Below are 13,298 nucleotides of genomic sequence, written 5' to 3'. Positions count from 1 at the left end.
GCCACAGAAATCCAAAACTCAAGTGTGAAAATCTGTCTACAGGATAGCAGTTAAGTTATGCAGTGGGTGGGTTGTGGGGGAGAGAAGCTGAAATCGAACCTAATTTTGTCCGATAGCAAGATGATTCCTTCTACCTCTGTGTGAAAATGCGCTTTGGTCAGTAGAACCAAATTTGAACTGCAACATATCAGCTGCCTCTTTTAGCTGGAGTGTTGTGTCTGAGCACCACCTTTAGCTACAGCCAACCAGGAAATGTGAAGAAAGCTGAACAGTAGTATGAGATGTTTTGCCAGAACAGGAAAGGGCTCAGCCAGGGCAAGGTTTAAGGAGGAACCATAAATGTCTAGGGTCATCAGAGAATAGATTTCTGATTATAAATTCCCTTTTTATTTTCATTTTTCTAAAAAAAAGACCATGTGTCGTTTTTTGTTGTTGCTTTTCTTTCATTTCATAGTGCTACACTGCGTGTTGGTTTGTTCCATTAAATTCACACACAAAAAAATGTGAAGTTTATGACTGTAACATTACAAAATGTAAACATATTAATGAGTATGAATACTTTTTCACAGCTCTGATAACACCAAAACAATATCTAACAAAAAAGTTCATTTTCTGCTCTGACCACCACTAGGTTGCATATATAGCAAAAAAAAAAAAAAAAAAAAAAGGCCGTATCAAAATGATCTGAAGCACGTACAGTTGAATCCTTTATTGTGACTTGCCCTGAAGGCCACAACAAAAGGGACCAAAAAAAGACATGACCGATCTGATCCAGCTTTGGCTCAGCTCTCCACTGGCACCACTTCCCCTCGCTGTCCAAGTCACGTCCACATCACCAGCTACTTCGCAAACACGTTTGTCGTCATACCTAAAACTTCATAGTCAGAATATGAACATGAAAAAGAAGGAAAACTGTTGATGTCTGACTTTGCCAACAGCGCAACTGACTGATGAGCTCTCCAAACATAGGTGCAGATAAATCCTGCTCTAAACTTCAAAAGAGGCCCTGTCCTCCGGTTTGACCTCTGACCCTATTTTTCTTCGACACAAAGATGAACCCTGACCAGCGTGTGCGCTTTGTTTTGATAGATGCTGGTCAGTGGCTTTGGCTCCACTAAGCCAAGTGTTTACAGATCTGCCAGAACACAGCCTTCTAGATTGAAGATGCTGCGTCGCAGACAGGCAGACATCAGCCCAAGTCTGAGGTCTGGACTGTTTGACATTATCCATAAAACAAGATTAACGCAAATTGATAACAGGACGAGGACAAAAGGAGTGAGTATCTGCGTCCATGTGATACATTAGAACAAATGCGAGATAATGACATCGACGATTTGAAGATCACTCCTGTCATTGTTATGTTTTTTTTTTTATTATGCACCTTATAAATACCCTTTAGAAGATTAAAAATGACTTAATGATTCTGGAATAATAAAAGAGGATGAAATTTTGTTTTGGAAAATGAAAACTTGATATTTTTCTGCCATTCTATGTTCCCGTAGATCTGACAAATCGCAAATCTGTTAATTAAATGTACAACGCAAAACTCTGAGAGGACAAGATGAGCAAAAACACATAAAAACACCCACTCAAAAGTACACATTCCTATTAAAATGAGACATACTATGTTATTATGGACGGACGGATGGATTCTGTAAATCCTGAGTAAATATTCAGTTTATTTGAAGAAAAAAAAGGCAATGAATGTGTTGCATTAATATTATGCAAGTCTCTTAAATTAATAAAATTTTTCAAGCACCTTCAGACTGAGCTTCAGCATTCCATCTTAATGAGTTCACATTTGCCATCTGATTAATCTCAAATAAAGTCTGACCATCCCTACTGGCGATCAAATTGCATTTGAATCCTTCATCAAATATAATTGTTTGCAGAGAGGTCATAAAGAGTCAGGAGGATTGCATTGTACATAGATATCAGTTAGAAGAAGAATGTAAAATGCACAGTGAAGATAGTCAATAGTACTTGGAGAGCATGTCTTCTACATGTGAAAACAATCTGCTGTGTGTCCCTCATGTTGAGACAGCTGGTGGCATCTTTTTCCAAAAAAGCATTCAGGTTTGGCTAAAATCTCCTCAAACGTTTGGGAGACTTTGTTGTGGTCCGATGGAACCAAACTGGAAATAAAAATATACCACACCCGCAGTAAAACATGGCGGCATCGTCATACTCTGAGCTTACTTTTTTTTTTTGTCATATTTTTTGTCACCCAACTCCTTCAGGTGTGCACTTAAAAGCTGGAGAAGACTTTTATTTTCCAGCATCACTAAGTGTAAGAATAGACCCAAATGAACAAAACAGCGACTTTGTGGGAGGAATATTAAGGTTTTATCAGGAGTTCAGAGCTAAATCTCAGAGAAAATCTGAGACGGCTGTAAAGAGGAGAGCTCCTTGCTGCGGAATTTACTGAGATAGGTGTTTCTGCAAAGTGCTGAGTGCAAACACTTTTCACATTTTCATTTACAATAAAATAAAAAAAAAAACAAATGATGCATCATTTTCTTTCCGCATCATAATCATGCTCTGCTTTGTGATGGTTTATCACATGAAAATCCAATAAAAGGTGATTTTCAGAAAAACAAGACAAAACACAATGTCCTTGTTGCCCCACAGCAGCATGCTTGTTGTAGCTACATGTGCTCATTCGTCAGCGGGCTACACCTCAGACCTTCGCCCCAGAGTAAAAGTACCTGCCATGCACAGCTCGACTTAACTTTGCACAAAATGTCTTTACACGTCTGCCTTTTATGGCAAAAAGGATAAAGGTCATCAAGAAGGTCTTTGAAAAAGATGCGGCTAGAGTGGGGGCCTGACTTACTCGCTGCGAGACGTGGGAGGGAAGGTAGAGAAGAGGAAGAAGAATTATAACAAGGGAAGGGAGGCAGCTTTCCACCACCAGGCATGGCGAGGGGCCGGTGTCGGAGGATCCTCACCGCGGGAGCTTGTACACACACAAATCCACACCTCTGAGGGATTCCTACCTGTGACTCAGGTCAGTGGGAGTCTGGCGAGTGGGAGGCGGTAATCAGTAACAGCGTTATATGGTCGTGTTAATCATTAACGCGGCCTCTAGACACGGTGCCCCGAGCACCTGCAGACCCTTTTTTTTACAGGGACCATCCTCGGACAGAGCAAACAGTCTGGAGGCTCGTTGGGCACATCGCCTCACCTGGCATGCCAGCAGACATTCGGTGAAGCAAGCCCTTCAAACTCTGTGAGACCCCATTGTCTTTGCTTCCTGCTATCCTTCCAGGGTCACAGGCGCGGGGAGTACGCGCTATCTGCCTGCTGACTCCCCCAGATGGCCTTCTGGCTTCACACACATAGGAACCTTTGTCAAAACTCCCGAGGCCGGCCTCAAAATTAACCCCTGCTGCCTTGGTTGAATCTCTGTCGGTTTAGAGACATGCATGCAAACATGTGCATATAATTCATGCAAAAACACACACACAAACAACAAGCCTCCCTCTCGGCTCGATAAGTGCAGGTCAGAATAACCTCATGATGACCTCTTTCAGCAGCTGCTCGGTCTAAACACCATAACCAACACTTCTGACTAAAGGTAAAAACTTATTTAAAAACCATCCAAAGACTTCAGTTAAAATGCCTCCTCTATGTCAGTATTTCCTAAAACTCTATGAGCCTGATGCACATGCAAAGGGTAGTGACATCAAGTGAGCATTAATGCCTCTCCATCCATGCAGACAGAGGTGTGTGTGCAGTGCAAACAGACCCTTGTACTAAGGAGGCAAAGCTAGAGCACTCTGCAAAGTAAAAAAAAAAAAAGAAAAAAAGAAAAAGAAAATTAGTGCTTGTGTCTATTTCTCTTGCTAAATTGTCTTTTGATAAGGGAATATCTGGAGATAAGTGTTGTCACTGTCCTATCTGGAAACCGGAAGCAAGCTCGATAAATCTCCCCTGTAATCTAATGGGAGTTATGGGCAGTAGCTGCGATCAGAGGGGGAATCCACCACGCAGCATCAGGCTGAAGACTGATTAAAGACAAGCGGAGGGCAGCCAACACGGCGAAGCTTGTTAAAAAAAGAAGAAATGATAACATCTTTACGTTAAACAAATTACTATCGCTACTCATTCAGGATTACTTTGAATTTGTTGACACACTGAAGTCATACTGATAGCCTGTGTCAGTTGCCTAGTGACGGTACACCTCCGTTGCAGCTCTTTGGGCAAAAAAACGCAGTGTATGGGAGCAAAATGGTGACATCACTGATGAGAAAAAAAAAAAAAAAAGCTAGGAACTGATTTATGGTCATCACTTACGCATGCAAATGTGTAATGGGCAAACACTAAGGTTTAAAACTGTTCATAAACTTAAAGTTTTTCACATTTAGTCACATTTCAACCAAAGCTTCAAAACCTTTCATTAAGATTTTATGTGAGACCAACAAAAAGTAGAGCAGAATTGTGGACTGGAAGGAAAACAAAACCAATTCCCTCAGTCTGGGCACAAATTTCTGGAATAGATTAAGGTCTTGACTTTGACTAGGCCATGTTAACACATTAAAATGTGTTTTGCAATTTCTGACAGGTTTTCTTCCAGGACTGCCCTGTATTTAGCTCCGTCCATGATCCCGTCAACTCTGACCTACTTTCCTTCTTTAAGGAAAAGCGTCCCACAGCATTATGCTGCCACTGCCCTCTTGCACCAGACATTACTTTTCAGTCACAGTCAGCATTGTGCATATAGCCCAGAAAGCCTTTGACCAAAGCATCTTCTACATGTTTGCTATGTCCCCTACTTATTAGGTATGTTTGTCTAGTTTTTAGTACAAATATATTAGCACACTTGAAATGAGACAAAACTGACTTACAATTAACCTTTCAGTAAAAATATCAGAGCTTCTTTTATGTCAATAATTCTTGAATATTAAAAACTGTCTTGTTTTGTAGGTTTGAACTGTGCCTAAACCTTTTGCTCAAAAATCCACCACATGGATTGAAAAGTGCTCCATGAGACGTTTAAAGTTTAGGATACAGTTTTGATAAACTAGTCTTGCTTCTATATTTTACTGTTTATTTAGAAATGTTTAAATATTAGATCTATACTGCTTATAGAAAGTAAAAGTTCCACCTTCATTTCCATTTCCCCATCAGGTCAGGCAGAGTGGCCTCAGCTCACATTCCTCTCCTTGTTTGCGGTTTCTTTCGGCTATCGTAACAAATTATTCACACTGACAACCATTTTCTGAGAAAAACCATTTTGTGTTTTTTTTCTGTAATTCTCATGAAATTTCACAGCAATATTACGTGAAACTTAATTTGCCGTAACTTGGATCATATAATACCTCAGAGCCGGTTCGTTGTGAAGTCCACACTGACAGACTGGTGGGTTTTTGTAAGGAAACGTTGACAGCTGCTGTTGCATTTCTGAGGTATGATGCAAAATAATGTACCAGATTCCAACATCTGTTTATTGCAGCCATATGGTTGTCTTTTACTTGCATTTTTTTTTTTTTTTTTTGCTGTCTCATATTTTAGAGTGTGAACCTGCAGGCCATTCTGAGTTGTACATGTTTCTCATCCCTCCACTGTCCTCCAGATTTTTTGCTGTGACAAAAATCTGAGTCTTTGAGGTGAAGGCGAACATTCACCTCCTCCTTCCCCCCTAGTGACCTATGCTCCCAGGGCTTGGTGTTAAGTAAACTTTGTCAGCCATGCAACGATCTCCAGCAAAGAACTGTCTCCTCGCTCATCAGGAGACCCTCTCCATAACAACCCCCCAGCCCTCCACCTCTCTGCTTTGACATTCCTCCCTGACCAAACTTGTGCTCATCTCTGCTGCCCCCTTCCTCCCCTCCCTTGCGCCCCATCAGGCCCGTCATCCGTCCGTCAGTCCGTCCATCGCCTCGTGGGTCCTGCTCTGCATCCCGGCAGCCCGCTCGGCCGGCTGCTGTCTCCTCCTCTGGAGACAGCCTATCAGGGGCCTCACGTCATCCGTCTCCAGGACCTGACTGACGGGTCGACCTCAGAGATTACCAGCTACTATCAGGGAATGTCTGCCCTCCCTAAGTGGATGCTCCTTTCTCTCCCCACAGCACTGGTTTGGGAACTGTATCCTACTTTAGGCCAAAAGAACTGCCTCTGTGGCATTTTATCTGTTTGGGAGCTTCTCTGTTGATTTCCTACAAGGTCCGCAAGGACAAAGTGCCGCACAGCGACGGTGATCGACTATCTTGTCCAGCATAGGCATGCTGGCCTTTGCTGTAAACATCAGGCTAGTTTCAGCTGTCCATTTCGCAACAGAAGAAAAATAAAGGATTATTCTGTTATCAAGGTCCAGATGGTCTGTTCCCAGGCTGCATGTTCAGACCTTCAGTGCTGCTAATATTTACTGAGGGAATTTTCTGGAAAAAATAAAATAAAATCATCCAGTGCAGCTTTAAAATATTCCAAGAAAATGTCTTTTAATGATTGAGACACATGGAAAAAACAAATAATTGATAACAATGAAAATGCCTTCCGCATTTAGACAGCTGCATCATCAACTTTCTATGTATTAGAGGAATATGGGAAATTTTATCTGTTTCTTATGAAGCTATGGGAAGATTTATTTTTGCCTTGCTGTAGGTCACATTGCAACCACAAAGTTAATATTTGAAATTTTATGTTATAAACCAACACAAAATAGTGCATAGTTCCGAAAAAAAAATTGCAGTGTTGTAAAAATAATAATCTGAAAAGTGTGGCAGTCACTTTCACTCAGATTTCCCTTTATTCTGATACCCCTAAGTAAAGTCAGAAGTAACCTTTTACAAAGTGACCCCGAGTGATCTGAACAGTATTATTATTATTATTATTATTATTATTATTATTATTAATTAATAAACACAGATCTTCTGTTAGATAGGCCAGATAAAAACCCACTGAGATCAAGACGTCTTTTACAGACCAAAAATAAAGCATTTCACAGAGGGCTGTTCAATCCATCATACGAAAATAGAAATAATTTTGCACAAATGCAAACCGTCCAAGACACGAGCATCCATGTTAGCTCAGAGTGACTCTGGAGGAGCTGCAGAGAATCACAGCTCAGGAGAAAAAAAGTCTACTGACAGGACGGACAAAAAACTTTATGGAAGAGTGGTAAAAAGAAAGATTGTTGGGGGTGGAGTCAAGATCAAGTCAGTTTGTAGTTTGTTTGTGATCAGAATTTTGATTTGTGAAAGTCAAAGCTGAATAACAATGTATAAAACTAATTTTACATATTTATTTAATTGTAAAAGAGACTTTTAACAACTTCCCTCCAGAGGCTCCCCTATAAAAGCATCACATTATTTCAACATTTCCCTTTAACCTTCAAACTGCTAACTGATCAGGACTCATACTGTTCCTCTTTATGCTGACTCCACCAGAGGACTGACGTTTAAAAAGCAAACCCTCGCTCACACCCACCCCCCCACCGTTTGCCAGGTGGTGTGAAGCGAGCTTACTCTCAAGCCCTCGTCACCACTCTCAGTCTGGAACATGGAGCCCTGAGTTATTTGTGTATCATGTATTGATTTGGAGGTACAAGCCCAGGCTGTAAAGCAAAGATAAAGAAGTTAGGCATTAACTTTTTTTTTTTCCTTCTGGGGGCTGGAGGTTCAATCCGAGTCTGTTTCACAGAGTTGGAACCCAACTAGTAGAGGGGGGAGGCAGGGAGGGGAATCATGGACTCTGGATTATTGATTTTTCTCTCAGAACAGAAAAAGGTATGTGGAGTCAGTATTTCCCTGTGAGCTCAGATAGAGCCGCTGCATTCCTGTCTACTCCCTCCAAGGTCACTGCCCGCTCTCGGCTCGGCTCGGCAGGACCTGGCAGCACCTGCCACATGCACACTGTAGTGTTTGCTGCCTCTGTAGAAACCCCTTGATTTTTTTGTTTTTTCCAGTAATGGGAAAGAAAAACACTCACAAAAAACATCACACTGAGGAATTCAGCAAAAAAAAAAAAAAAAAAAAAAACTCTGGCTTCTTCTCTGGTTTCTAACCAAGATCACACGGATAACAAAATGTTGAGCCCTCACCACACAGACAGGCGGCTGCGAATACTGATAAGAAATCCTCACCTGGGACCAGGCAGGGGGACGGAGTCATCAACACCACCGCGTTTGCTTAGCCGAGAGCTGAATGCGATGAGGTTTGCACGTGCTGATTAAGTACGGCTTCGCCATTGTTCAAGCAAACTTGTAGTGGTGTGAAACTAATCGCATCTAAGGAGGGCCTCGGTGTGACGACTGCTTCATTATTTGAAGAGTGTACTCACTAACTACTTTCGTAAACTGATAGTGGCTTATTATGATTTTTATTGAAAATAATCTGTTAGTTTGTTGCCCGTTAGTTTGGTCTAACGGTGACTTCCAAAAGCACTCTGAGCATTTAAACTTTGGCATATTTTTTACCAAATTATAATCACAAACAAAATGTGCACAAAGTGTACAAAGTGTGCACAAAGTGTACTTTAGAGGGATTCTATGAACCAGACCCAACACAAAGTAGAGTAAATCTGTAAGGTTGAAAACTATTACAAGGTTTTCCATTTTTTTCTTCTTACAAAGAAAAGTCTGAAAAGTGAGGCAGACACATGTTTTCATATCCTATGAGTTAATACTTTGATAGTACTCTGCAGCGACTCGTAGCTGTGGACACCTAGATACCAAAAGGTTTGTTCATTCTTCTTTTCAAAAAAGCTCAACCTCAGTCAGAGCAGATTAAAGAGTGGATGTCGTCCCAACGAGTCTCAATAGAATTTAGTGGTTTGGTCTTTGACTAGACCACTCTGACACATTAAAGTGCTTTGGTTTAGCTCTTGCTTTATGTTCAAGGTTGTCATACTTTCCCTTCAGTTTTGAATATTTTCCACTAAATTTTCTTCCTGACAGTCTGTCCCATTCCTACTGAAGAGAAGCCTCCCCACAGCATGACACTGCCCCTACCATGGTTGGGAATACTGTGCAGGTTAGTCTTACTAGAGCACCTTCTTACACATTTCTGAGGGCTTTCATTCAACGGGGACTGACTTCTTTCCACTCTGTCAGCAAACACCAGGTTTGTGAAGTTCATGACTTAAAGCTTCACACAAACAGGATAATTGTCATAAAATTGGTTTTTTTTTTGGTTTTTTTTTGCAGCTTGATCTTAATGCACCATCTTGGCAGAAAGGTCTTCTTTCATGTGTGTCCAACAACTATTATATAACAAATGCCACATGCTCCCCCGCCTGAGCTATGGATCACTGCAGCTCCTCCAGAGTTACTATGAAACTCTTGGCTGCTTCTCTGATTAACGGCCCTTCTTGCCTGACCTGTCAGTTTGGGTGGTCAGAATGTTAAGACACACACTTTTTCGTTTTCAGAAGATGAATTCCCAATGAAATCTTAAAAACTTTTTATAACCTAATTCTGGTTTAAACGTCCCAGCAACTTTAATCCTGATCTGTCGGCTGTGATCCTTGGCCTTCATGTTGCCGTCTATGTCCTCTTGCTAAAACCCCTGAGGTCTTCACAGAACAGCTGGATGTACATTTGGATTCAACTCCACACAGACTCTACTAACCAATAAGTTTAGGTTGTCTCCTGAAGATAATTTGTTGCATTTTGATTTTATTTAGGGGCAAAAGAGGCTGAATACGTATCTTGAAAACCAGAATCCCTGTTGCTACTTTTTGCTTATTTGTCACAGAACATCCCAGTATAGTACACAGACGTTTGTAGTTGTGAAATGACAAAATGGAAAAAGTTCCAGGGAGTGTGAATTTCTGCACTGTAATTATTATCCAGTCATTAGGTTGCAGAATTTCTAACCTCATCAGAAATTTTTTTTTCAGTCTCAGCATCAAACGAGTTTTACTGTTCAGGCAAAGGTTACAGCAACACGGTTTTATAGAATTATTAAGTAAGCAATTATGATAACCCACTGTTTTAAAGATAATCGAGTGATAAGGTTCTGCCAGACTCACACTGTAGTTTGCCCTTTAAAGCTGCTCATCCTGAGTGGGAAAATCAATGCTTCTCAACCCGAGCCTGCTGTGTTTGGAAAACCTACCCAGTTCCTAACTCGCTGAAACGTTTCCACTGCTTTCGGAAAACGGGAATGACTTAAATTTAAAATTACGTCTGCAGGTTTGCACATTGCAATGACTCTGCTTGTTAGTGGCATTTTATCAAAGCTCATAAACCTTGAATGACTATATATTGATAAAGACTGTTTAAAGTGTCATCGGAATGATAACATTTGCACTGTAAATGTGGCTCCAGTCTCCAATCGAGCCCGGATGATAAGGAGGGCACATGTTGGTGTGCGGCTATAAGGACAAAATCCACAGAATATTTAGTGGGGGGCAATTAGGAAAAATAATAATAATAAAGTGTGGCGCAATCCCTAAAGTTAATTTGATTCATTTAAATCTGAATTACATGAGTTGGTCAACTGATGGGTCACATTGCAGAAAGTAATGCAAGCAAAGCATTTATGATGGAGTCAGATTACTCTCGAACAGTGGACAGCAGATAATGAAGTGACCTAATGTATGACTTCCTGACTCCACACATTTCCTATTTTGGCTTAGCATGGTTTCATGATAATTTAACACAGACTAGATTTTAAGAAAGTAGTGATTTTTACATGAACGAATTTAAACTTCTTATAGCAACCTTTTCATCTGTGGTGAGTGTCAGTAGTTTGCCGGTGTGTTTTCATCCTGTTTTTCTCTCTGCATGCATAAATAAAAATAAGCTGAGTGGTTTGACACTTTGCCCAGATCAATATCAATAAAGCAATCAGCGTGTCAGGGTCCTACAGGTTTCAAACAGGGATCTCTGGGAGAGGATTAGTGAGTTTATGGCTTTACACGACGAGGTGCGGCTGTTGATCGCAAGTCAACTCACAGATGGAAAAGAAAAAAAAATAACATCCATATTAGATTCAGTATCACTGGTGATGACTGAGCTGTGACAAGACACTGATAAACACACACACACACACATGCACACGCACACACACACACACAATCACATAACCTCAGTAGGTAAACACCCACTCCTGTTAGTACAACTGAAATTAACATTTAGTTTCTAGAGAAACGGCCCCAGAAGCGAGGCCGTAGCTCAAGACCCCTCCCTTCTTTTCTGGTACTCGAAGAGTTTGTCCAGACAGGCAGAGTGCACTTTGCTCTCATCCTGATCATAAACTGAGACAATAAATTCAACCAGACTTCTGAACTGGACAACATGAGAGAGAAAGAAGACGAGGCAGAGCAGAGGGGAGGAGGATGGGACCTTCAGACCGTCAGGGATCAATTCTTCCAACGAGGCAGGATAAACAGAAAGGGCCCCGAGTGGCCAGAGCAGCAGACGGCTCTAAAGAATCCGAACACGTCTTCCCTGATCTCTGTGGTCAGACTGAATCATGGAAGAACTGATCCCTGCACCTCCAGGTGCTGGAAAAACACTGACATCATAAATATTGAGGTTTACAGCAGAAACAATGTTGTTTATAATTGTGTCAGGATCAAAATAAATTTCTCACAGGGGAGCTAATTAATCAATATGAACTCTCTGGGGAAACGCATATCATCTGCAGCAACTTAAATCTCCCCTTAACCTCATGCAGGTTTAGGACGGTTGTTTCAAAAGGAACGTAGCAAAGCGGTTAAAAGAAGCTGCTCTTTTCAAAGACAATGTAAAATACGCCTTTAGTTATCTTCTAAAGTTTTTTTTTTTAAATAGAGCCTGGCTCTTTTAAATGAAGTCTAGATTAGCCTGTAAATTAATAATGGTGAGTAAATTCTGCTGTCCTGCAGCGGCCTGAGGTCCATTTAGTCACTGGGTGTGCTGCCACCTTGTGATGTGCTCTGAGCCCTGCAGGTCAACTCTCATATAGACACAGTACACCAACTGCTGCCTGCATCATGCTTCAGCTAAAGACTGCAAGTCAGAAGTTGAAGTACACTCATCATGGGTATGAATATCATAATAATCTTGGGCTTTTAATTCTGTTTTTTTGTGTGTGTTTTTTCATCACATGGCAAACAACGTGAGTGATTTAAAAAAAAAAAAAAAAAAAAAAGCTGAAAATTTGAGTTGTCTGTGAACGCACACTGAAATATACATACACCCCAATAAATATCATTAGTGAATCGTATAGGAAAAAAATGATTAGTGGTTTTCTTATGGCTACACTGTTCTCTCCTTCACATTGTGTGTGGAAATGCTCTTACTTTCACATAGCCCTGCATTTTTCTGTTGCTCTCTTCAAATTGTACCACTAAACACTTCAGTGATCACCGATTAGACCATCTAAGATTTTTCCCATTCCACTCTGACTGCAGTTTTTAATAACGCAGTGAACAGTTCTCAAGCCAGTTTTAGTATTTTCTGCATCTCCTGTCTTCTGTGCTCAGTGCCAATGATTTGACACTTTTTAAACAGACTAACTTCTTTAAAAAAAACACACACAGGATGTATCTTTCCATGTGTAGCTTCTTATTAAAAGAAATGATGAGCTCCTCGTTGCATCAGCTGAGGTTAAGCAACTTGTTTCCAACTGGAAAACAGTTGTCCATGTAGTAACTATCCAGCAGGAATCTCACATTTACTTTGTTAAATTCAGGTGGAGACTTTTTTGGGGCAGGCAGAGTATTCTCAATAGAATACCATCAATTGAATTCATTTTTTAGACAAAAGAGTCCATTTTTAATGGGCTGCTGTTTGTCACTAATCTGGCATGTAAGGCACTTTGCTCAACAGCACCATCTTTTTAAATGATTCTTTTTAAACACATTTGAAACAGCTGCACTGTTTTGAATGTGCCATCTAAATAGTGACGATCCTGACAACTGGCGGCAAACCAGAGCCCTCAGCATGATGCTGCCACTACCATGCTTGACAGATGGCATAGTGTTCTTAGATTTTAAAAGTTCTCCTTCCACACTTTAAAATAACAATTCTTGTCTCCGGCTCTTCAGACTATAAAAGACAGAAAACATCTGGTAACATCTGGTCAGTTGCTTCCTTCTTTGCTAGCAAACCTCTCAGTTCACACTGAAGTTCGAAACCTCTGGAGTCAGTTAATGATTGGCGTTGGCCTCCCTGTTTCTAATCATTCTGACCGTTTTCCTTCCATTGTAAACAGTTTGGGTCACGGAAGTAAAACTTGGACACAGTTTAATGTTATTTCAAGTGGATAATGTTCTCAAACAGGCACTGAAAAGGTTCTGGAGCGGATAGACCAGGTTAACATCAAGTTTCTGAATCAGTCGACCCATAAGCCTTTCTAAAATTT

The sequence above is a fragment of the Poecilia reticulata genome, chromosome 17 (assembly GCF_904066995.2).
Source record: "Poecilia reticulata chromosome 17, P_reticulata-male-v2, whole genome shotgun sequence".
Taxonomy (NCBI): Eukaryota; Metazoa; Chordata; class Actinopteri; order Cyprinodontiformes; family Poeciliidae; genus Poecilia; species Poecilia reticulata.
Note: the sequence above shows the minus strand (reverse complement) of the source record.